The sequence below is a fragment of the Panulirus ornatus genome, chromosome 4 (genome assembly GCF_036320965.1).
Source record: "Panulirus ornatus isolate Po-2019 chromosome 4, ASM3632096v1, whole genome shotgun sequence".
Taxonomy (NCBI): Eukaryota; Metazoa; Arthropoda; class Malacostraca; order Decapoda; family Palinuridae; genus Panulirus; species Panulirus ornatus.
The window spans coordinates 9,656,462-9,683,395 of NC_092227.1; the positions used below are offsets into that span (position 1 = coordinate 9,656,462).

General features: G+C 46.5%; 2 protein-coding genes across 2 annotated transcripts in view; one reads left to right on the forward strand and one right to left on the reverse strand.

Annotated features, from left to right (window-relative positions):
• LOC139765685 (uncharacterized) overlaps positions 1-26,934 on the reverse strand; it is a 130,879-nt gene that overhangs the window by 78,028 nt on the left and 25,917 nt on the right. The gene's annotated exons all lie outside the window — the stretch shown is intronic.
• Positions 6,300-26,934, forward strand: part of LOC139765678 (proton-coupled zinc antiporter SLC30A2-like) — a 79,661-nt gene continuing 59,026 nt past the window's right edge. Inside the window, exon 1 of the mRNA XM_071693428.1 lies at positions 6,300-6,531. The gene's annotated coding sequence lies outside the window, so the exon portion shown is untranslated. The remainder of the gene's footprint in view (positions 6,532-26,934) is intronic.

Here is a 26,934-nt window from a genome sequence, read left to right on the forward strand (position 1 = left end):
GGTATGTCCTATGGATCCTTTTTTTTTTCTTTTTTTTTAAAATCTTACCTTCGTATTTCTCCATTACTTTGCCCATCTTTCATACCTTGATTATAAGTCTCTTCTCCATTACTCTGCCCACCTTTCATTTCTTGATTCTAGTCTCTATCTACCACTCAAGTGTTTGCTCAGACCACCACACACCTCTCAGGTGCGAGAGTGGGTCTTCCACGTCTGAGAGGTGAAGAACCACCACCACGGGTCCGGACGCACGCGAGGGCCGGCCGGAGTCATGCAGGTTGACCTGACCCCTCCCGCCGGGGTCAGTATGTGAAAGTAACGAGTGTTCATCGGCGGACGTGTGGTCAACGACGGGATTTGACAACCAGTCCTCCCGGAGTGACATGGAAGTTGTGAGCTGCATCCACAACAGACGAGAAAACTTCGTGGAATTAGAATAATTCTTAAAAGTTTACTTACACATGACCTTTCACACCTGGATTATCATATATAAAAGAACGTATGCTTTAAAGTTTAAGAGAGCAAAAGAACGTGTGATTTCAAGGTGAATCTGCGCTTGGGTCTGGCATCTGGTGGATGTGAAGATACGAGTCCCGTTGTCCTCAAACATCTCATTTCCAGCACATCCATCCTCCTGCGCCCAACTCTATCCATAGCCCACGCCTCGCAACCATACAACATTGTTGGAACCACTATTCCTTCAAACATACCCATTTTTGCTTTCCGAGATAATGTTCTCGACTTCCACACATTCTTCAAGGCTCCCAGAATTTTCGCCCCCTCCCCCACCCTATGATCCACTTCCGCTTCCATGGTTCCATCCGCCGCCAGATCCACTCCCAGATATCTAAAACACTTCACTTCCTCCAGTTTTTCTCCCTTCAAACTCACCTCCCAACTGACTTGACCCTCAACCCTACTGTACCTAATAACCTTGCTCTTATTCACATTTACTCTTAACTTTCTTCTTTCACACACTTTACCAAACTCAGTCACCACCTTCTGCAGTTTCTCACATGAATCAGCCACCAGCGCTGTATCATCAGCGAACAACAACTGACTCACTTCCCAAGCTCTCTCATCCCCAACAGACTTCATTCTTGCCCCTCTTTCCAAAACTCTTGCATTCACCTCCCTAACAACCCCATCCATAAACAAATTAAACAACCATGGAGACATCACACACCCCTGCCGCAAACCTACATTCACTGAGAACCAATCACTTTCCTCTCTTCCTACACGTACACATGCCTTACATCCTCGATAAAAACTTTTCACTGCTTCTAACAACTTGCCTCCCACACCATATATTCTTAATACCTTCCACAGAGCATCTCTATCAACTCTATCATATGCCTTCTCCAGATCCATAAATGCTACATACAAATCCATTTGCTTTTCTAAGTATTTCTCACATACATTCTTCAAAGCAAACACCTGATCCACACATCCTCTACCACTTCTGAAACCACACTGCTCTTCCCCAATATATATATATATATATATATATATATATATATATATATATATATATATATATATATATATATATATATATATATATATATATGTACATATACACACAAGTATATAAGTATATCAGCATCTACACTTAATTTGTTATTTGTGATCATACATATATAAAAAAAAATCGTCCGTTAATTAAATCTGTCGTAGAAGTAAAGCCAGGTTAGGTTACGTTCCCTCCCTCTCCCTCCACGTTACGTTACGTTCCCTCCCTCTCCCTTCACGTTACGTTACGTTACGTTCCCTCCCTCTCCCTCCACGTTAAATTACGTTCCCTCTCTCTCCCTTCACGTGACGTTACGTTCCCTCCCTCTCCCTCCTGCCTCCTTTTTCTCTCCCGTCTCCACTTCGTTAAAATTTGCGTTCCCGCCTGTGCGTAAGAGGGCGTGAGGCGTCGGACGAAACATTTTCCTTCTCGTTTCCTGGTGTCCACAGGAGTGAGGGAGGGTCCGTCCAGCCCAGCCCAGCCAGAGGGACAGAGGCATCTCCAGAGACCCCCCCTAAGACCAACTCGTCTGGCGGGGCGGGCGGACGGGCGGCTCAGAGACCCCCTAGTCTCTGGAGTGGCTTCACCTCACCGCTAACCTCGCCCTTTCACTGCCCCTTTTTTTTTGTTGGTCACTGTGTCGACACATGGCTATGAAGGGAGGAGGAGGAGGAGGAGGAGGAGGAGGAAGAGGAGGAGGAGGGGATGGGGGGGGAGGGGAGGATTAAATCGCACTGGGGTCTTGCTTTTCCTCTTCTTATATCTCTGTCTTTCCACTCCGTCCCCTCCGCGTACCTCTTCGCATTCAGTACGTGGGGACGAAACTCCTGTGTGATGCTACGGGCGTATCGACCGCAGGAATATAACGATGACTTCTCCCTCTCTCTCTCTCTCTCTCTCTCTCTCTCTCTCTCTCTCTCTCTCTCTCTCTCTCTCTCTCTCTCGACTTTTAAGAATACGAATTTCATCCCACCAAACAAATCCCCCCATCTTTTCATATCACATATTAATTGGTCAATTCCTGTGTTTACTACGGCCCAAAAACTTTTACCGTTTATTTTTGTACGTTTGGCGAGGGAACGTTGTACAGACGTTTGTGGCGAGTGTAGCAACGTTGTGCAGACGTTTACGTTGAGTGTAGCACCGCTGTACAGACGTTTGTGGCAAGTGTAGCACCGTTGTGCAGACGTTTATGGCGAGTGTAGCAACGTTGTACAGACGTTTGTGGCAAGTGTAGCACCGTTGTGCAGACGTTTGTGGCGAGTGTAGCAACGTTGTACAGACGTTTGTGGCAAGTGTAGCACCGTTGTGCAGACGTTTGTGGCGAGTGTAGCAACGTTGTGCAGACGTTTGTGGCAAGTGTAGCACCGTTGTGCAGACGTTTACGGCGAGTGTAGAAACGTTGACCAGACGTTTATGGCGAGTGTAGCAACGTTGAGCAGACGATTGTGGCGAGTGTAGCAACGTTGAGCAGACGTTCATGGCGAGTGTAGCAACGTTGAGCAGACGTTCATGGCGAGTGTAGCAACGTTGAGCAGACGTTCATGGCGAGTGTAGCACCGTTGTGCAGACTTGTGGGGCGAGAGTACCTGCTCTTGCCGTACCTGGGTGAAAGGGGGAGGGGGAAGAGGCGTCGGCAGCCAGCCAGCCAGCCAGCCAGCTAGGTAGCCAGCCACCCAGCCAGCCAGCCAGCCAGGCAGCCAGACAGGCGAGCCGACCATTATACAGGATGACCGACTCGCGTACTAGATTTGTATGTCTTTCGCGCGATAGTTACTCACTCTGAGAGGGGCCGAAAGTGACTGAACACCATTGAGGGTGTCGTAGGTGTAGACTGTCTGTCTCGCTGTGCAGCGGTGACTGAAGAAGCTCAAGGCCTCTGGATGAAGGCCTCTGGAGAGGGTGGACGAGACTGCAGCTGAATGCCTCAAGAAAGAAAGGTGAGTGACTGGTTTCGTCAGGTTATCCAGTGAATGTAAGGGTCAAGGTGAGGGGTGACTGGGGATTTGGGGGGGGAATGCGTATGCAGATCTACTGTATTGAAGACAAGGGGTACAAAAAGTGACTGTTGGAATTACACTGGTATAAGTGTATATATACATAACTGTGTGGGAGACACATGTTACAGGTCATAAAGTTGAGTACTCCTTTAGAGTACGCTGCTCAGATCTGGTCGCTAAATGCGGTCAGAGAGGAAAGGCAACTCGAGCAAATTCACGATAAGTTCCCAAGTGCACTTTCGTGTAATAATCACATCATCAGGGGAGACACAAGAGAGAAATATAAGTCGGTTGATATACAACGAAGACACATAGCTACGACGCCATTTGGTAAACAAGTGATACAAACATACTCCCATCAAACACATTAAAAAAAAAAAATTATATATAAGCCTTATACCTTTAGCCTAAATATCTTCAGGCTAAAAATAATGAGAAAAAAAATGAATTTGGGGGGATTTTTTTTTTTTCAATTTCTCACTTAAATACTTTCTCTTTCATAGACGTCTTTCCATGTTCCTAGGGAGGAGCCATTCTTACCTCACCTGTCGGCTCCCACTTGAGGAGGGGACTGCCGGGGCGCGCCTCGTTCTCGGGTACTTACTTGCCTTACGGTGCAACACTTGAGCACGTTCCGGCGACCTGTGTGTCGCATCATACACCACGTAGAAAGGTCAACACGTGGATCACGACCCACGCATTATTTCCGTACCATTATCTTCTCATTCCATATATAAATATATATAATATATATATATATATATATATATATATATATATATATATATATATATATATATATATTTTTTTTTTTTTTTTTTTTCAAACTATTCGCCATTTCCCGCATTAGCGAGGTAGCGTTAAGAACAGAGGACTGGGCCTTTTTCACCTGGCCCAATTCTCTGTTCCTTCTTTTGGAAAATTAAAAAAAAAAAAAACCGAGAGGGGAGGATTTCCAGCCCCCCGCTCCCTCCCCTTTTAGTCGCCTTCTACAAAACGCAGGGAATACGTGGGAAGTATTCTTAATCCCCTATCCCCAGGGATAAAATATATATATATATATATATATATATATATATATATATATATATATATATATATATATATATATATATATATATATATATATATAAACGATCATACACGTACATATACATTCATACACATACACAGACATATACATATACACAGATGTAAATATTCATACTTACTTGCCTTCATCCATATTTGTCGCTACCCCGTCCCACAGGAAACAGCATCGCTACCCTTTGCTTCAGCGAGGTAGTGCAACAAGAACAGACAAAAAAGGCCACATTCGTGCACACTCAGTCCCCAGATGTCATGGGTAATGCACCGAAACCACAGCTCCCACCTAGGATTCGAACCCATGCAGGTTTGATCTCAGGCGGTCCCGTGCTGACTCATGGCCAGTGTCGGGCGTCTGTGAGTTCCGGTATGTGTTTGTGCGTGTGTGTGTGTGTGTGTGTGTGTGTGTGTGTGTGTACTTTTCTGAGTATGTTTGTGCGTATGTGTTAAAGATATCTTTTTCTTAGTATGCAAATTACCTACCCTCACCATACTGGGAGGGAGTTTTACGCTAGTGAAGCCTCATCTCCTGTACTATCACTACCATCGTACAACTTTTCTAAACTTGAGTCTACATCCATCCTCGCATCATGAAGAGTAAACTCAATCCTCCCTCCACTACATCTCGTCATAAAGGCATTATTCTCCACCTCTTAAACTCAATCCTCCCTCCACTACATCTCGTCATAAAAGCATTCCTCCACCTCTTAAACTCAATCCTTCCTCCACTACATCTCGTCATAAAGGCATTATTCCTCCACCTCTTTTCTAACAAGTTTCTTGGTCAATTCCATGTTATGTCCTCTAGGTGCTCTGTCGCCGAATCTTTCAAAGAACAGTTCACTGTTAGCTTCATCGAACTGACCTGGAAACTTAACAAGTTGTGCTCAAGTCACCCCTCACTCTTCTTTTTTTTTTTTTTTTCCAAATTCTAAGACCTCTAGCCGACTTGCCCTGTAACTCCCCATCTCTGTTGCCCTCCTCTGGACCTTCTCTATCATCTCTTTTTTCATGTGCTTTCCAAAGTGCGGTGACTAAACGTGAGAATCATATTCCAGTCCAGGCTTTACGTAGGATATAAACAGCATGGTGAATAATTCCTCATCCATGTACACGTATGTTATTCTAAAACTTGCTTGAAGTCAGTTTGTCTTTCTTTACTCCTCTTCTGAGGTGGGACCCTGATGACAGGTTTAGGATGATGTCAACTCCCGAGCCACTTAAAAAAAAAAAGAAGCATATTTTCCTGCTTTATAATATCATGCCAAGGCCTTCTTTCGTCGTGTTGAGTGTGTGTGTGTGTGTGTGTGTGTGTGTGTGTGTGTGTGTGTGTGTGTGTGTGTGTGTGTGTGTGTGCGTGTGTCACACTGCACACCTGTAGCTCCGCCGTGTCAAAAGCCATATTCCTGGTCTTACGGATGAGAAAGTATTTCCTTATTGAACACGAAAACCCATTCTCCTTTTTCGTCTACGGATCATCGGTGACTTGGCCAGAGGCAAAAACCAACCCTCTGCAAGCGGCCATTTATTGTGCCTCCTGCAACTACCATTTGCAACACCTTGTGGTTTGGTCTGGGGAGATGGGCGTGACGCCTGAAGGAAGGCAGAGGCTTAAGTCCGGGGTCACGAGGCGTGAGCTGTTGTTCCCGAGGGCACTTAGCAGTTCCCTGGGGCACGTAGCAGCCGAGGGAGCTTGCTCCCGCTGGCGTTACTTGTGTAAGTGGTGGTGGTGGTGTAGCACTACACTCTCTCTCGGCCCGCCCGCCCCCCCGCCCCACCCCCCTGTGAGTCGTAGGCCTATAATATATTTTTCTTAATGTGCCAGACACCTCGGCCTCCTCCAGGTGCACCACGATCACCTGTCGTCCGGGAAACATCTCAAGACACCTGGCTGGCTTCTCGCATCACACCTCAGTGAGGACACGAGGAGAGGTGGGTTCTCTGTAGTTTGAGTTCTGGGTTCACGCTGATGTTTCAGTGGTGGAAGGAAACATTACGATTATATACATCTTTCCCCAAGGTGCACTACGACTTTTTCCCCGTGTGTGTAGTACACAAATGGTCAACAGGGGAAAAGAGAGACTGAGAGTGAGGGAAATGCTTCATAAATTGGTAAGCTCAAGTCTCAAACTGGGGTTTGAGGATCACCTTAGATATCACAGTGGAAGCTCGGACACCGTTGTGGAGGCTTAGATGCCACTGTAGAAGGTTAAATGCCACATAGTAGGAGGTGTCGTTGTGGTAGTTCTTGTTTGCTTGATGTTCCTGTGATGAGGAAAACTGTATATGTGAGTGAGGATATGCTAGTTGGTACAATGTTGACCGGGACGTGCTGAAGGAGTTATGTGGACGAGGACGAATTGATGGGAGGGGGGGGGGACATTTCGACGAGGACGCATTGAGGGGGACATCTCGACGAGGGTGTAGTGTAGGGGACATATTGATGAGGACGCACGGTCAACGGGGACGTACTGAGTTGAACATATCGACGAGAACTTTAACAGTGGAACATTTCGAAGGCGACGTAATGAGAGGAACACATCTCGAGGATGCACAGAGGCGAACACGTCGACGGAGATGTCCTGAGGGAAACATATCCGCGACGACGTATTGAGGGGCACCTGTCGTCGAAGACATACTAGGAGGGGAGGATACATGTCGACGAAGACGTATTGAGGAGAACATGTCGACGGAGAACGAGTGTTGACGGTCATAAATTGGTAGGAACAAGCTACAGGGAATTACGTAGACGGGGAAGGGAATGAGGAAGACCCGTCGACAGGAAGTGGACATGATAATAAAGACAGGTTGAAGGACGTCCGTCGACGAAGATGGGTTGAACTGTTGTATCCTGATGGACTAAAGCTGTAGAAGACATATGGAGAGATACGTGATGAGGAGGTCCAGTGGAAGACGATCCAACGAAGGGAACGTGGTACAAATTACAAATTCAAAGGGACTAGATGACGTGTTGAATTGCCTAGGCCGACGGGAAAGTGCTGAATGAATTATATCGAAAGGGATTTGTAAAAGATGAAGTGTTGATGCTGACACGTTGCTAGGGACGTAATGAAGGGGATATAGCTACGGAAGCTTGTTGAAAGGGACGTGTCGACATAGCCCTGATGAGGGTAACATGTCGAAGGGATCAAACTGGAAGAGATGTATCGATGTGGACGCGCTGAAGGTATATATCGTCGAGGATGTGTTGAAGGGAACCTGTCGACGAAGACGTGCTGATGGGAACCTGTCGATGAGGCCCGCTGAAGGGAACCTGTCAACGAAGACGTGTTTAAAGGGAACCGGTAGACGAAGACGTGTTTCAAGGAACCAGTCGACGAAGACGTGCTGAAGGCAACCTATCGACGAAGACGTGTTAGAGGCAATCTGTCGACGAAGACGTGTTGAAGTGGACGTGTCTTGGTACACGTGGTGAGGGGACATGCGAACAGGTTACGTGTCGATGAAGATGTGCTTGAGTCGATGTGTCAACAGGAATCTACCTCGGAGGAAGGTGTTCATGGAGCCGTGTTGAAGGGGGTATACCGAGAACGACGTGATGAAGGGCAACGGGACCTGTTGAAGGGGAGAGGCAAGCTATAGGGAGCGAGTGAAGGGAAAATGCTAAGGTGACACGGTGAAAGGGTTATGTTGAGGAAGATGAGTGAAAGGGAGCGTGTGGACGTGGGTCCTGTTGTGGGAGATGAGCAGCAGCAAAGTGTTGGGCAAGAGGAATACGAAGCACCCCGAAAGATGGGTGACAGGGCTGGGCTGTCAGGAGAGAACAAAGGGCGTCGATGTATGCGGGGGTTAGTATCGTGGACGTGTACTGGAGGAGGAGGAGGAGTGAAGGGGACGTCAGGGAAGGACGAACAAACTGGGATGTGTTAAAGGGGCACAAACTGAGGGGCTCAGGGTTGTGAGAGGCGAAGTGAAAGGCAGCGTGTTAAAGTGGGTGAGTCAAGGACAAGTAAGGGAGGACAAGTGATGGATGACAAGTGAGGGAGTGTTGAGGTTGATGAGTGAGGGAGGACAAGTGAGGGAGTGTTAACGTGGATGAGGACAAGTGAGGGAGTGTTAAGGTGGAAAAGTGGAAGGGTCCGAGGGTCGATAAGGGAGGGAGAAGCAGTGAGGGAGGAAGTAAGGGTTTGGCAGCTCAGGCCAACATCATGAGGCCACCGCTTCCTGTTACCATCAACCCTTGCCAGAAGACCTTAATGCAGGTAGTGTGGTACACCAGGGATGGAGGGAGGGAGGACGTAGGTCGTGGCATCTGAAGAATGGGGAGTAATGCGTAAACTGACGTATTCACCAATGCCACGGAAGAACCAGGGGTGTTCTCATCAAGCAGACGGATTTGAGATGAGTGTTACATTTGCTTCCCCCACTGTACAGTAACATGACTGAGGGTTCGACGTGAGGAGGTAACTGAAGGTATTAACAGCAAGGGAGATGATCACTGTCAGTGTGATGTGGATAGAAAGGCGGGAGACAGAGTGGAGGAAGAAGAGGAGGAGGATGTGTCAAGCGGCGGTGGAGAATCGTACAGGAAGAGACAAGTAGAGACGAGGATAACTTAGAGGGTGTGTAGAGAATGCTACAGGAAGTGACAAGTAGAGACGAGGATAACTTGAGGGTGTGAGTGTATGGTCCTACGAGCCATGATTCCCTCCACAGTGAAGGGCTGGACACTGGCAATTCTCATACACGTGTGCAGTGGCAACAGTGCCAAAAAATTTAAGACTGATACGTCTGCGGGAAGAAAGGGTTAGCGGTACAGCGCGCGTGACAACAGGTCTTACACGAGGGTTTGCCGGAGTTGGTGAGACTACAGTGCGGGAAGACACGACTTTAGCATGTTCTCCTACGTTGTATAAAAACTAAAACGATAAATAAGAAAAAAAAAACATGAGATTTTCAAGACGACAGGTTGAAAAGTGTAAGTTGGATGGGAAGCAAGACTACGTCAAGTTGCTGTGAGGAGAAAAGGTGAGACAAGTTGTGTGGAGACTGATATGGTGAGGAATGTGTACATGTAATGTGCATGGATGAACGACATGGTAGAATGAGGACCCTGAGAAGTTGACGGCTGAGAACGAATGAGTTTGGAGGATGAACTTACCACCAAACACTGATGTATGAGGCGGAGGTCCTGGATGGAACTGTGGACAAGAATAATAGATAGGAATAGCCCAAATGGCAACTAGGGTTTGCAGAATTATGGTAAATGAAAGTTGAAGGGGGGAAAAAAACGGACGATTTCGTAAAAAGGTGAGTAAAAGCAAGGAGGCGTGAAGTCTGGCAGATACGAGACGTGTATTACGATGACGGGTAGACCTACGTGGTGAGGGGAGTGAGGCGCGGTGTGGCGGGTGGGGAAGGGGCACTGCGGCGAGGCGCGGCGGGTGATGGTATGACATGACCCGTAATTATTCAAGAGCGGGAAAGTCATGGTGGGGATCAGGCGTGGAGGAGGAGGAGGAGGAGGAGGCGTTGGTCTACTGGGCGGTAGCGAGGGATTTCCTAGACCGAAGGGGGGGGTCAGTCCATCGACAACCTGTGACTTATTCTACATCGACTGACGCAGCTCGCAGCCTTTTACTCTTACCGATAAAGAAAAAAAAAAACAATGTCATTCTTGATGATCATCGCGAACGTCTAGATTTCCAAAAAATCCACAAACGAAAGACTTATCTAAATAACGAACGGGGGTATAACGGCATAAAGAACGACGGATAAACTCACCTTTTTTCACAAGTGTACAAGTTCCTGACTCCAATATCGACCTGGCCACGACAGATTTCGCCCGTTGGGGAAGAACCCCTTCGTGTCGTGAACGTTGACTGACATGTTTGGAAAAGACGAAGACGTTGATACAGAGGGAAAGCTACATATACGCAGAGCTTACGAATCCTCAGGGGTTCTAAGCATTACACTTCATGGCAAACAACATCACAGATAACTGACCTCAACGGGAAACTACAGATAATGACAACTGAAACAATGCTCTCGTTTCTTTTCTTTTTTTTAAGAGTTGCCACCACTGGAGCCAAGGCTGGTGACTGTTTCAAGGCAGGTTCAGAGCTTCCTTTCCCAACACTGTAGCAGTACACAAAGAAGCAACAGACTATTACCTTGACCCTGAAAACCTTAAATAATGTTCTGAAAATTCAGAAAACTTTTGAGGGAGACTTTTATGAAATTCAGAGAGGGGAAAGTCGACCGTCTTATTTGTGACTGCAACTCTTGAAGCCGAAACTTCTACATTCAACTTCTCTCACCATATCTACTGAAGTGGATCCCGCAGAAGTGGAGGTGGAAGTAGCTGATTGACAAGAAAAGGACACGAGGACTTAATAAGTTATTACAGTCCTGCAAACCGAACTTAAAAACGTAGGGCAAGCAGGGACGTAACCTAACGCTTCGACACCAATGGACGGAGTGGCTTCGCATCAAAAGATAAGAGGCCAGTTTGTGTCTGAAGGTCAGAGTTCATTCGAATTCATCAACGAACGGCTTCGGAGAGGTGAGGTTATATACGCCTCGCGTTCCAACCATCTTCGGATGAACTAACCTATGTGAACGCCTTCCATCTTCGGATCAACTAACCTATGTGAACGCCTTCCATCTACGGAACAACTAGACTATGTGAACGCCTTCCATCTTCAGATCAACCAACCTATGTGAACGCATTCCATCTTCGGATCAACTAACACATGTGAACGCCTTCCATCTTCGGATCACCTAACCTATGTGATGAGCAGTGTGTTAGAATATTCTAACGCGGACTTCATAAAAGATGTAGTGAGAAGACGACCGCATGACGCAAGTCTATAATCCCGCTTAAAAAAAAAAAGAAATAATAATATAAAGCCTACAAAGACTCTCCGAGGCAAGTCATGAGCAGAAATCACACCTGACTGTTGGTGAGTTGAGGATAACTTCACAGAACCTCACTGCACGAATTACTACAGTAAGTTTCTACGTCATATGGTAGTCAGTTGTTGATGGTCTACGGTAGGACCATGTATGTGGTGGCTGGACCAGGATTATGTGATGCCCCAGCAGGAGAGGGAGAAGGTGTCAGTTGTTGATGGTCTACGGTAGGACCATGTATGTGGTGGCTGGACCAGGATTATGTGATGCCCCAGCAGGAGAGGGAGAAGGAAGAGTTAGGAAGACAGTGTGCAGGTGTACTGGTTGGAATCTCTCTCGAGGAGGAGAGGAGAGTAAACTCACTTAGCTGAGAAAATGTGTGTGTGTGTGTGTGTGTGTGTGTGTGTGTGTGTGTGTGTGTGTGTGTGTGTGTGTGTGTGTAAAGTGAAGGGAGAAACAATAAGGGGAAGGTCTGGCTCCTGGACCTTCCTGTGATATTCTGAAGGAGGTAAGATGACATGAACACGCGAGACTCCCAAAGGCCCATCAGCCCATAGGAGGCAACTCCTCTGTACATACACACACACACACACACACACACACACACACACACACACACACACACACTACACACAGCCATTAGAAGTTACGTATTTATGTAGCCTATGTTGAAAGCTTCCTGGCGTCTTAGTGCCCTCCCTTGACAAGTGGTACGCTCCGCCCACCACTCTCGTCTCTGTACTAGCTCGTCTATTTCTTCTCGCCATCAAAAAAAAAAAAAAAAAAAAATCTATAAATTGAATCTATCGTCAGTCTCTTCTTGACCTAATACCGCCAGGACTTTATCTATATCCGCCCTCATCTATCACCCTATGTCGGTCAAACCGCCCCTTACAACTGCGTCCCGCCTGGAAAAAAAAAAAAAAAAAAGAAGTGCAAGTACGATGGTCTTATTGTGTCTTGGGTTAGAAAGTCTGGAGGGTCGTCACGGCTGGTGAGGGTTGCTCCAGACGGAGAAGCGGGTGCAGGAAAGACGTGACAGCGTTATTGCCGGGGCAACCTCTGCACCGTGGCGGAACAGGGGCGAAATTACTACACTTTATTGCGTAGAGATGATGATGAAGCTGCTGCTGCTGCCCCTTCTCTTTTCCTCTCAAGTCATAAAGATAGTGAGTGGGTCGAGTGGTGCGTGAATCGGCGTAGAAGGAGGAGGAAGAGGAGGAGGAGGTCGCTGGAAGATAACAGAAGCCTTGCATTGCATCTGATGAAGTGGTGATCTGGCTGTGACATCAGTCAAGGTGATAAGCAGTGTAGCTGAGAGCCCATTGATAAAAAGGAGTAGAGTCAATAGCTTGGGCAAATGGAAGGAAGATGAGGGGGAAACATGTGGACGTCTCCTGGCTGGTGGAATACCTCGTTCCACACGCTGTGTGTGGATGTGACTGTTGGTTTGCCAGGGTCAAGACGAGCGAAAGCGACAGGAGCAGCTCAAACTGAAAATCCTTGAGAGAATGAGAGAAGTTTGGCATCCATGATGAATGAGGAGGTGACAAAGACACGTACTGCATTTTGATAAAAGGGACAAGTATGTGTTACTAAAGACATGACAAGGTAAATAAATAATTCCAAAGCCGAATGTTGTAGGGTAAGAAACAGGCAATACAGAAGTACTCCGCTGTGTTGGATCCAACAGCCCAAAGAATAAATAACTTATGTATTTATAATTACCCCAGGACCATTTCTTTTTTCTTTTTTTTTTATCAGTGGCCTTCTGCAGCTCAAGGTTGCGCTACGTCCAACAGCAAGGAACTATAGGTTTCCTTTGGAGTGAGGTGTTATTTCACGAGACTCCACTCGCCATGTTACAAGCCTCGCCATGGGTGGTTTTTTTTCTCTTGTGGTGTAACCTAGAGTAGGTGGAGTCCGGTAACACCGATTCCCGTATATCACCCTCGGCAAATTATTGTTTTTCCTAACTTCTTTCGTAATCAAATGCGATAAATCGAAGAGATTTGGGAAATCTATCGTCTACGTATCACTAAGGGCTTGGAGGTACCAGGCAACGCAAGTTTCGAATACCTTAATTATTAAACTAATTAATGTGATCTCAATCTCCATTTTGTAATCTTTGTGTACAACTGATGTGGTGTACAGATTTACATAGTCTGTAGTTTTTGCGTACAACTGTTAAGCTACAGATTTCTAAATAGTAGCAGTAGTGGAAGTAGTAGAGGAAGGTAGTAATAATAGTAGTAGTAGTAGTAGTAGTAGTAGTAATAGTAGTAGTAGTAGTAGTAGTAGTAGTAGTAGTAGTAGTAACAGCAACGGGATAATTGCCTTAAGATACCATAAACACAAATCATACCAGTTAAAAGCGACACTTGCCAATCAACTCAAAAACCCAGCATTCCTATATACGATGGAATCTGAACAAATTTGACACCTGAGTCTACCCAAAGGCAGACAGACGGACAGTAAAGGCACATTACGGTAAAGCAAAACGAATGATGAATAAACAGACGAATAGAGTAGAATCTCTGTGAGCAGTCTGTTGTATAATGAGTGGATCACCCACTCAATTCCTGTTTCCTACAATATATGAATACCATACTAGCTAACACATCCATAGTGATTTTGTATACGTAATATCGGTTTTAACAATCCCAAACATATATATATATATATATATATATATATATATATATATATATATATATATATATATATATATATATATATATATTTATATATATATATATATATATATATATATATATATATATATATTTATATATATATATATATATATATATATATATATATATATATATATATATATATATATATATATATATATATATATTCCTGAGTCCAAGGGGAAAATGATCTTGATCACGCGCAAAATTGTGATCCTTTCCAATATATATATATATATATATATATATATATATATATATATATATATATATATATATATATTCTCTTTCGCTACTGGAAAGAGAAAATAATAAAAAAAAAAAGGTGAGTACTTTCGTTCATTACGTCCTCAGTTCTTAGAGGAAATTCACTGAGCATATAGAGACGATACAAGTCACAGTGGATTTTCCAACGACTTTCCAACAAACAGTTCCATCACCCCTAACCCTCACCCATCCACCCCCAACCCTCACCCATCCACCCCCACATACTCCACGGTCCACACAAACATATCTCAGTTGCCATACCTTCAACAGCCACTATGGACAGAGTAGGTGTAGACTAACACTCGGCTTGGGAGAAGCTTTTGAGGGAATACAACTTACATTTTACGTAAAGGAACGATACTAAAGGGGAAAAAAAATAGAACGTAGCACTGTGAGAACATTGCCTGAAGATGACGGCAAAAAAGTGCACAAGTCAAACATTTACTTATAAATGAACCACAATGACGCTGCGCAAATATTTACCTTATGATCAAATACTCTTTTTTTTTTTTTTAATTAAGTGATGAAACACTCTTTTTTTTTTTTTGCACTGAGTTATTATTAGTAAGTTAATCATTGACAAAGAAAGCGCAGCGTTCACACAGTATATATGTAAAGCGCAGCGTTCACACAGTATATATGTAAAGCGCAGCGTTCACACAGTAAATATGTAAAGCGCAGCGTTCACACAGTATATATGTAAAGCGCAGCGTTCACACAGTACATATGTAAAGCGCAGCGTTCACACAGTATATATGTAAAGTGCAGCGTTCACACGGTATATATGTAAAGCGCAGCGTTCACACAGTATATATGTAAAGCGCAGCGTTCACACAGTATATATGTAAAGCGCAGCGTTCTCACAGTATATATGTAAAGCGCAGCGTTCACACAGTATATATGTAAAGCGCAGCGTTCACACAGTATATATGGAAAGCGCAGCGTTCACTCAGTATATATGGAAAGCGCAGCGTTCACACAGTATATATGTAAAGCGCAGCGTTCACACAGTATATATGTAAAGTGCAGCGTTCACACAGTATATATGTAAAGCGCAGCGTTCACACAGTATATATGTAAAGCGCTGCGTTCACACAGTATATATGTAAAGCGCAGCGTTCATACAGTATATATGGAAAGCGCAGCGTTCACACAGTATATATGGAAAGCGCAGCGTTCACACAGTATATATGTAAAGCGCAGCGTTCTCACAGTATATATGTAAAGCGCAGCGTTCACACAGTATATATGTAAAGCGCAGCGTTCACACAGTATATATGGAAAGCGCAGCGTTCACTCAGTATATATGGAAAGCGCAGCGTTCACACAGTATATATGTAAAGCGCAGCGTTCACACAGTATATATGTAAAGCGCAGCGTTCACACAGTATATATGTAAAGCGCAGCGTTCACACAGTATATATGTAAAGCGCTGCGTTCACACAGTATATATGTAAAGCGCAGCGTTCATACAGTATATATGGAAAGCGCAGCGTTCACACAGTATATATGTAAAGTGCAGCGTTCACACAGTATATATATATATATATATATATACGGGATACAACGTAATCAATTCTTTTTTGAAGCCTATTGGCGCCGCGCCATTTCACAAATGGTTCCACAATCGCCACGAACACACGAAGACCATGTCTAAGGCCCTTCGAACCACAATGGCCCTGATAAGGCAACCTGACAGACCAGATAACCAACCGGTCCACACCATGATAGACACCAGAGGGAATGTATGGATTCATCCTTCAAGACACGGGGGAGAGGGGAGTCACAGCGGGTAACAGAGACCCCACACGCTCTGACCCCGAGCAACAAATTAAATCGTATTCTCGAATAATTAAATTGTTTCTCCGGCATGATGGGCGAGGGAGTCGGCTGGCTGGCTGGTGGGAGTCGCTGGCTGGCTTGGCTGGCTGGCTGGTGGACGGTGAGACGGATATAATTTCTAAAACTTTCTTCCTGATGTGTCGTCCATATGAGATTCCCAGAGTCGGGGTGTGTGTGTGTGTGTGTGTGTGTGTGTGTGTGTGTGTGTGTGTGTGTGTGGGAGGGGGGGGAGGAGGTGCCCCAGAGGTCATGTCAGACACGCAAGGGTTAGCCTAAGTTCCCAGAGGTCACGCATGTCAAAAGACACCTGGGGTTTCGCATAAGGTTCCCACAGGTCATGTCACACATCAGAAGTCTAGTACTATCAAGTTCCCACAAGTCATGTCTGACATCTACGGTTAAGTGGAAGGCCGCCACAGGTCATGTCAGACAACAGGGGTCTAAGGTAAAGGTCATGTCAGATAACAGGGGGTTATTTAAGGTAAGGCAGACTTCTATACTCAATCAGTGATCTAATTTCAATACGTTACGGCGTTATATTCTTCAAACAATTTTCTAATACCTGATCCTTTAATTTCTGTGGATCCACCACTTACGAAGAAAAAAAGAAAAAGAGACGATGATGGGGACTGAAACAAGGCTACCTATTCTACGTATGCTATCTATAATGGCTTAATTCAAGGCTTCTGACACAAGAAAAAGAGACGATGACGGGGACTGAAACAAGGCTACCTATTCTACGTATGCTATCTATAATGGCTTAATTCAAGGCTTCTGACAGAAGAAAAAGAGACGATGATGGGGACTGAAACAAGGCTACCTAATCTACGTATGCTATCTATAATGGCTTAATTCAAGGCTTCTGACAGAAGAAAAAGAGACGATGACGGGGACTGAAACAAGGCTACCTATTCTACGTATGCTATCTATAATGGCTTAATTCAAGGCTTCTGACAGAAGAAAAAGAGACGATGATGGGGACTGAAACAAGGCTACCTAATCTACGTATGCTATCTATAATGGCTTAATTCAAGGCTTCTGACAGAAGAAGAAAAAGATTCTAAGGATATGAAACAAAATGCTGCTTTGCCAACCTAACCTCCCCCACCCCCCAAAAAATATTCTCACACAATCATCACTGTTCCATAACACAAGGAATCGAGATTTCAGGTTATAGTGATTCAAATACGTGCTGGTGAAGGTTCGAACTACAGAAGGATGAGTCTGTCGAGAGTTCCTGGTACGGAGGGAATGGAGGGGATGAATAAAAGGCACGTGGAGACATCACGTCGAGCCATGGAGCGCTGTGTGTAGGTAGGTGGCTTGGCTGTAGAGTGTCATCTCGAATCCCCGAACGTTGTACGTATTGACTAAAGAGACCGAAGGGGTGCAAATGAGGCCAGTGTTTTGTTTCTCTGTTCTTGACGCCTCCTTCTTACATGTGAGGGAGGAGGCACGTCGGTATGACCCAAAAAAAAGAGCAGATGCACTTTGAATACTCGCGGTGCTAATTCTTACAAGTCATGTGAACGTAGAAGAAGTTAACTGTATGAAAGAAGTTACTGTTTCAAACATTCTCTCTCTCTCTCTCTCTCTCTCTCTCTCTCTCTCTCTCTCTCTCTCTCTCTCTCTCTCTCTCTCTCTCTCTCTCTCATATATTTCAAATAAAATTCGCGAAAGAGGGGGGAGGGGGGGAACATCTGACCTCCTTCGTCGCGCTGTAAAAACAGATCTCGTAATAATATCTCTGAGGCACGGGAGAGGAATAGGATCGCACCGAAAATTTCCGAGCCAGCCGTTTTATCAACATAGTTCCTCCCTCCCCTTCCAGTAATATGAACGCAAAGGCAATTTTCTCTTTATAAAGAAAAGGGTAGTCGAGTTGAGGATTTTCATCTCTCTCTCTCTCTCTCTCTCTCTCTCTCTCTCTCTCTCTGATGCCACTAGTCGCTCCATCAACTTTACTATCAGACCATTGTACACTGCAGGCAACCAACCCACCCACCCACTCGTCTTCAGTCTTTTGGGCGGGACACTCGTCAAATTTGTTTCCTTTTTCTGATATAACATTTATCCAGCACGCAGGATACAAGATTTATATGAATTGTTTATATATATATATATATATATATATATATATATATATATATATATATATATATATATATATATATATATAAACTTTGAGCATGTGACACTCACAGCACACCTCAGCCAACGACAATAATAATCCGCAAATCAAAGTCATGTTCCGCGGGGGCGGGGGTCGTCCTGGGCTCCGGCGGTGGTGGTGGTCAGATGAGGGACGCCCGCGGCCACGGCCAGTGACACACCCTGCAGCAAAGAGGATTTCCCTCCCTGGCCTGGCGGAAAGGACGTGGGGGTGTTGCTGAGGTGACAACCAGGGAGGGAGGGACGGAGGGAGGGAGGAAGAGGAGGGAGAGAGGGAGGGAGGAACGGAGAGAGGGAGGGACGGAGGGAGGAGGAGGAGGAGGAGCCCCTGCCGTGTGGGGGATCACCCCGGTGGTCAGTCGGACGCGGGAATATATATCTCTCGGCCACAGAGCGTCTCGGGGGAAATCTCTCGCCGGAGAGGGTAATAACGCGTGGATGTTCCGTGGCCCAGGTTCTCAAGCCAACGCTCCTGTGATATGTGTCCGTGCACTGTGTGTGTGTGTGTGTGTGTGTGTGTGTGTGTGTGTGTATGTGTGTGTGTGTGTCCGAGCACTGTGTGTGTGTGTGTGTGTGTGTGTGTGTGTGTGTGTGTGTGTGTGTGTGTTTTATCCTCTGTATCTTATCTATTTTCTGTATATGTGGTGAGGAGCTTCATACTCGTCCGGTCACTGCCTCTTATCTATGATGTGTGTGTCAAGATTCACGGTCGTCTGGCCCTGCTGTCTCTTATCTATGTTTGTCTGTCGAGATTTTCACACCCGTGTGGCGCTGGCTGCCTCTTATCTTGTGTTGTGTCAGTGGTAGTGACGCTGATTTCCTCCCCCAACCCCCTTTATCATGTTCAGCGGGTCCAAAGGAATTTATATATTTCCTCACTTATACACTCTTCTGGGCTCTCTTTTCCCCATCAAAGAACTGCTCTCTGCTGTCGTCAAGGCCCAAGAGGAATTCAAATGTACTTACGTAGGGAGACCACGCAATACATGTCTCTACATTTTTCCTTTCACAATCCTCTCTACATTTCAATTAAGGTCCGGCCTCGATGTGGACTTGTGTTCGAGACTGGAGCCTCCACCGTAGAAAAACAAGATAAAATTCCAGTTTTCTTTCTTTTTCCAGTAAGGACAGTCTGAAGGCTTCCTTACCCTCATTAGCAACACATCCTATCCAGGCCTGATACCATTGTTGCTATGTCCACTGTCTTCCACTCCTTCGCCGCCACGCCCTACTCAATCAACTTCTTGAACACTCATTCCAACTCCCGTTCCGGTGTTTCTACACACTCGTGCATCCCATAGAGAGATACTTTATCAAAACCGTCAGCCTTACGTGGGCCAAGACCGTTTCTTAGTGTCCTTAATGTCTTTTCTAGCAACTTCATTACTTTCCGAGTGTTCTCTTCCTATTCCAATTGGCTGGCGTCGGGTCGATCAGCGTCCTCGAGCATGATACACTAAGAACGTGTTCTTCAGTTCATCGCACACTTGCTTGTCGTCCTCAGACGTCTACCTCTCTTTCCCCCAGAATGCCTAAGCCTACATTCGTAATCCGTTTTGCAGACGACGTCAGCGATCTCGATACCTTGCTCCAACTTAGGCACGGGACTGCTAATCCCTCCCATGTCACACCTCAGTGACGCATCGCTCCATTATCATCATCTCTCACATGCGCATGCATAATTCACACCTCCGCGGGAACAGACCCCCAAGCACAGTCCCCCACCGCACTGCCTTGAATGTCATGCTCAGCTGCCCTGAGAGTCAGTCAAGCGAGATGATCGGCCACAGTTATCAATCGTGCACGCCTCCCGCATGATAACGTCGAACTTGTGACATCGGCCAGGTTCTGTCTCTTCTACGGTAGCAGTATACACATGGCACCTCTGCAACGCCTCCTCCCTCCTCCAGCACAGCCATGGCACCTCTGCAATGCCTCCTCCCTCCTGCAGCACAGCCATGGTACCTCGGCAATGCCTCCTCCCTCCTGCACCACAATCATGGCACCTCTGCAATCCCTCCTCTCTCCTGCAGCACAGCCATGGTGCCTCTGCAATGCCTCCTCCCTCCTGCAGCACAGACATGGCACCTCTGCAACGCCTCCTCCCTCCTGCAGCACAGCCATAGGACCACTGCAACGCCTCCTCTCTCCTGCAGCACAGCCATGGCACCTCTGCAACCTCACCTCCCTCCTGCAGCACAGACATGGCACCTCTGCAACCCCTCCTCCCTCCTGCAGCACAGACATGGGACCACTGCAAGGCCTCTCCCTCCTGCAGCACAGCCTTACAACATTGTTACCTCCTCGTTCTTTCTGCAGCAGCACTAAAGATCCCAGGAAATGACTCACCCCCTCCTGCACCAGCACCAAGGGACCTCTGCCTCACTATTCTATCCCTGCACCAGCAGCATCGGCTCTCTCACCTGAGCTGCACTTCCTTGTACATGTCAGTATGGTACTGCTGAGCAACTCGTGTTTCTAAACCCTCTTTCGTCAGTCCCTCACATCCCAAAACATTAGACAAAACCCCAGAACATCAGACAAACAAGTCATTAACTTTTCTTTTAAGAATTCAACTCAATAATACCATCTGACTTCGACTTAACACCCTGGACAAGTAATGTAATACCGTATAACACCGCTGGTACGTACTTCACCATGTGCAGGTCAACAATGGAGAGAGAGGGAAGGCGACTGAGTAGTCTGGCTGTAATTACCCATTTGGTAATGACCTATCCTCACTGTACGGGGAGGGAGTACTACATATGTACCCGCGCTTAGCTGTGGTAACATTACTTACACAGTGAGGAAATAAACCCGACTGATATGGCCGTATTTTGCGCGTATTTCTCAAACCACCAAGTCACGTTAGGTACCTAAGTGTAGTCATGACTGCTGAACACGAATGGAGCCGATCGTCCCAAGCGTCCACATCTCTCTCTCTTTAAAACTATGAGCTCACCAGTGCAGCATGAGGCGTGGTGCTGTGATATCCCTCCTGCCTCACCGTACTGTGGCTAAACTGTGACCCCCGGCGAGAGGGAGCTAAAAGCCGCCTTGGGATGAGTCGTCGTGTGTCTTCGGTTTACGTACATACGGTTGGTCGAACCAGCTTTTGAGAGCAATGGCTGAAGCTTTGAAAGACTCTGTGTATATCTCTTATTTCTATGTTCTATTTAAGATATCGTCAAGAAAAATTTTGCTGAATTTCGGTAAGTAGACGAGAGAGAGAAAAAAAAATGTGAGAGATGGAGCATATGGTCAAGTGAACACCGCTTTTAAGTGTATAAATCAGTTTAGTAAAGGCACCCCAGAAACAATACATAGAGAGTGGACCGCTCGCTGGGAGCAATGAGGGCGGGATTCGACAGGGGGGGTCTAGCCTATTTACCAGTCATGGCGACGGGACAGAGCTAAAAGGACAGGCAGGGTTTAGCGCGGGTAGCGCTCACCGCAGGGAAAACCTAGAGCCATGAGGAACGCGTTATATGAGTTACACGCTGTCGAGCGCTGCGTGTGTGTGTGTGTGTGGGATGGAGAGATTGTCTATCTGTGGTATGAGCACCAGCAAGCTGCTGTGCGTGCGGGTGAGGGAGAGATAAACGACAGCCACCGGGGGCCAAAGGAGTGACACTTGACAGCCACTGAAGTTCTGGCTTCCTCTGCTGTCGCTAACTCGTCCCCATAACCGCGCTGTTACAAACGCTAGAATCTCCTTGACTGTTGGCTGCCTACTGCCTGCCACTATTGTAGATAGATACGTACATAGATGGATGTAGAGAGAGAGAGAGAGAGAGAGAGAGAGAGAGAGAGAGAGAGAGAGAGAGAGAGAGAGAGAGAGAGAGAGAGAGAGAGAGAGAGAGTAAATAAAATCATGGCCTGTAGCTTCCTAGCTTGGAACCAACTTGGCACATAACTTCCCATCTTGGTATATAACTTCCCCGCTTACCACACAACTTCCCAGCAATGGTACATAGCATCCCAGCTTGGTATATCATTTTTTCCAGCTTGGTAGGTAACGTCCCAGCTTGATAAATAGCTTCGCAGCTTGGCACAAAACTTCCCAGCTTGGCACATAGCTTCCCAGTTGGATAATAACTTCTCAACTCGGCACATAACTTCCCAGCTTAGTACGTACCTTCCCTCCTCAGCACGTAACTTCCCAGCTTGAGACGTCACTTCCCAGCTTAGCACGTAATATCCTAGTTTAGCCCGTAACTCCCCAGCTTGAGGCATAACTATCCCGCTTGGCACGTTACTCCCCCCCAGCTTGGAACATACCCCCATTTCTCCATGTTCGCCTCGTACAGCCTGAGGGAGGGAGGTACGTAGGTCTTAGCTATCAACACAGTACCTGTGGTTCTCTTTGCTTCAATCAACCTCCTCCCACACCCCAGAGACACACACACACACACCGCGCCCACCTATCGACTCGGGGGCACGAACCTCGCAGGTCACTGACGGGGGTCGACGCGAAGAGTGATCCCACGACCTCACGAGACCAAGGGCGTCTCACACTACCGAGCGCAAGTCGCGTTACCTTTCGAGTGTCCCCGCGACGATCGTCGGTGCCAACGTCTCTCGTCGCCGTTGCCGTCGCACTTGCCTTCGTCGGGGTGTGGGGGTTGGGGTAGGAGGGGGTATTGGGGGAATGCTTGACACCCCGCACACCCCCTCCCCACCCCGACATCGTGACACAACAGATTCCTTTTTTTCTTTTTTCTTTACCACGTCATTTGGAGACCCTTCATACACACCGGGTTTCGCTCGCTCGCTCCCTCGCTCCTACTCCGCCACCTTCGTCCTGTGGCTTAAGGACTCGAGCTCGCGCGACGGAGGTGGGGTAGTAGTGGTATACATCCCTCACCCTCCCGGTCTGTGGTGTGTGTATAGCTTTCACTCTCACGCTGAACTGATGCGTCCCCCAGACACGAGGACCCTCCCTCGACGAAGACCCTCCCTCGACGAGAACCCCTCCCTCGACGAGAACCCTCCCTCGACGAGAGCCCTCCCTCCCTCCCTTCCTCCCTCCCTCGACGAGAACCCACCCTCAACGAGAACCCTCCCTCGACGAGAGCCCTCCCTCCCTCCCTCCCTCGACGAGAACCCACCCTCAACGAGAACCCTCCCTCGACGAGAGCCCTCCCTCCCTCCCTCCCTCGACGAGAACCCACCCTCAACGAGAACCCTCCCTCGACGAGAGCCCTCCCTCCCTCCCTCCCTCGACGAGAACCCACCCTCAACGAGAACCCTCCCTCGACGAGAGCCCTCCCTCCCTCCCTCCCTCCCTCGACGAGAACCCACCCTCAACGAGAACCCTCCCTCGACGAAAACCCTCCCTCATATAACTGAGAGGCAGCGACTTTAAGACGGCGACCAAAGTCGTGGTTTTGTATCGCGGGAGGGACCATGAGTGTTGTCCTATCATCCGCCAGGCACACACACATATATATAAGATCCTAAACGACGGGAATGTGAGGGAGAAGGGGGTAGGTCTTATCTTACATGGATCAAAGGAAGGGAGATGGAGGATGGAATACATTCATCTTACTCGCTAAAGGTGTTGGATCCTGTAGGGTGGATCGCGGGAAAGGAGGTGGATGCTTCAAAGGCCACGCAAAGAAGGGGGGGGGGGAGACTGCATCAAAGAAAACTGGAATTCTGAATGGTCTGGATGTGGCAGAATGATCACATAAAGCATTATACATTCTCTTCTTAAAATGCTTGTACACAAGGTCTACAATGATATACATTTACATAGAGGAGTGACTCGAATCCTTCATCGCACGTATGGAAGGACCTGTTTCAGCCTCAGATCGACTATATAAGACTTCAGTAAGCCTTTCTAAGGCTTCATAAGACTATGTGAAGACTTCAGTAAGCCTTTCCAAGACTTCATAAGACTATGCGAAGACTTTAATAAGCCTTTGTAAGACTTCATAAGACTATGCGAAGACTTCAATAAGCCTTTCTAAGACTTCATAAGACTATGCGAAGACTTCAATAAGCCTTTCTAAGGCTTCATAAGACTATGCGAAGACTTCAATAAGCCTTTCTAAGGCTTCATAAGACTATGCGAATACTTCAATAAGCCTTTCTAAGACTTCATAAGACTATGCGAAGACTTCAATAAGCCTTTCTAAGACTTCATAAGACTATGCGAAGACTTCATAAGACTACATGAGGGTATGGAGAGACGCGAACCTGCTTCGTTTAAACGTAATATTTAGGTTTTGGATGATTTACCATATTTTCTACATCTTTACTGACGACACAGAGGGCGATTCAAACAACGAAAACTCATAATACTTTTGACTGATGCTGAGAGGATTCAAACAACGAAAACCCATAATACTTTTGACTGATGTCGAGATGGGCGATTCAAACAAAAACTCATAATACTTTTGACTGATGATGAGAGAGAGGATTCAAACAACAGAAACTCATAATACTTTTGACTGATGATGAGAGCGGGGATTCAAACGACGAAAAAAACTCATAATACTTCTGACTATGTTGAGAGGGCGATTCAAACAACTGAAAACTCATAATACTTTTGACTGATGTTGGGAGTAAGGACGCTCTGTCCCGTCCTAACGTGGCATTATTAGAGGAGCCATCGTAAATCAGTGTCATTTACGTGGCATTATTGGGGTCGAGTGATCGAGACTAATACTCTCTGGCATGACTGACGCAGTGATTCAAACTGGCAGTATCTGGCATGGTGGATAATCGAAATCAGAGGTCGGAACGTCATCTGAATATCAGGAACGGAACAGGCTGGAACGTCATCTGAATATCAGGAACGGAACAGGTCGGAACGTCATCTGAATATCAGGAACGGAACAGGCCGGAACGTCATCTGAATATCAGGAACGGAACAGGCTGGAACGTCATCTGAATATCAGGAACGGAACAGGTCGGAACGTCATCTGAATATCAGGAACGGAACAGGCCGGAACGTCATCTGAATATCAGGAACGGAACAGGCTGGAACGCCATCTGAATATCAGGAACGGAACAGGTCGGAACGTCATCTGAATATCAGGAACGGAACAGGCCGGAACGTCATCTGAACATCAGGAACGGAACAGGCTGGAACGTCATCTGAACATCAGGAACGGAACAGGCTGGAACGTCATCTGAACATCAGGAACGGAACAGGTCGGAACGTCATCTGAATATCAGGAACGGAACAGGTCGGAACGTCATCTGAACATCAGGAACGGAACAGCACACTATCATCACAGTCGGCGATCAGCGATGATAATGCAGTTCCATTCCATCCAATCATACTGGGTCGTCTCACCATACCGTGGGGGGGCAGCAGCAGCAGCAGCAGCAGCAGTCTTGGACACCTACGTGGGAACCAGCTCGAGAAACGAGCTTAAAACCCGAGGCCCTTGTGATGATACATCCGGTGACCCAAGCCCCCCAAGCGCGCCCCCCAGAGGTGTGCGCTGTGTCAAGTACGAGGGTGACGTGGATCCTCTCGCGTGGACATAGGAAGGTCCGCGTTGATGGGCGGAAGGGACGAGCCCTACCATATTACACACTGCCCACCTCAGAACTGGTGACAGGGGTCCAATAAGGAAAAGTTAATCTATGTCTCGTGAGACAGAGGGAGACAGTTAGCATGGCTGCGACCCCGGTGTGATAGAGACATACCACTGTATCGTGTCCTGTTTTGCTTGGTTGAATCAACGTATGGAATGAAATGGAATATATTCTTGTTAAAACAATTACTACTACTACTACTACTACTACTACTACTACTACTACTTCTACACTACTATTACTACTACTACTACTACTACTAATAATAATAATAATAATAACAATAATAATAATAATAATAATAATAATAATAATTTTCTATCCCTGGGGATAGGGGATGAAGAATACTTCCCACGTATTCCCTGCGTGTCGTAAAAGGCGACTAAAAGGGAAGGGAGCGGGAGGCTGGAAATCCTCCCCTCTCGTTTTTTTTTTTTTTTTTTTTCTTTTTTCTAATTTTCCAAAAGAAGGAACAGAGGGGGGCCAGGTGAGGATATTCCACAAAGGCCCAGTCCTCTGTTCTTAACGTTACCTCGCTAATGCGGGAAATGGCGGATAGTTTAAAAGAAAAAAGAAAATAATAATAATAACAATAATAATGGAAAACGCTGCAGTAACGCTTTATGATAAAGTACGATGTGGTATCGGTGGAAAAAGTGCATCTCCTACCATCTCCACCTGTGGAAGATGGAGAGCGTGGGGAAGGCAAGGGTGAAGGGGAAGGAGAACGTGGAGAGGAGAAGAAGGTAGGTGTGAAGTAGGAGGAGGAGGGCGTAGAAGAGAAGGAGGGTGTGTAAGAAGAAGAAGAAGAAGAAGAAGAAGAAAAAGAAGAAGTATTAGTAGTAGTAGTAGTAGTGGTAGTAAAAGAAGAAGAAAAAGAAGATGAAGGAGGAGGAGGAGGAGGAGGAGGAGGAGGAGGAGGAGG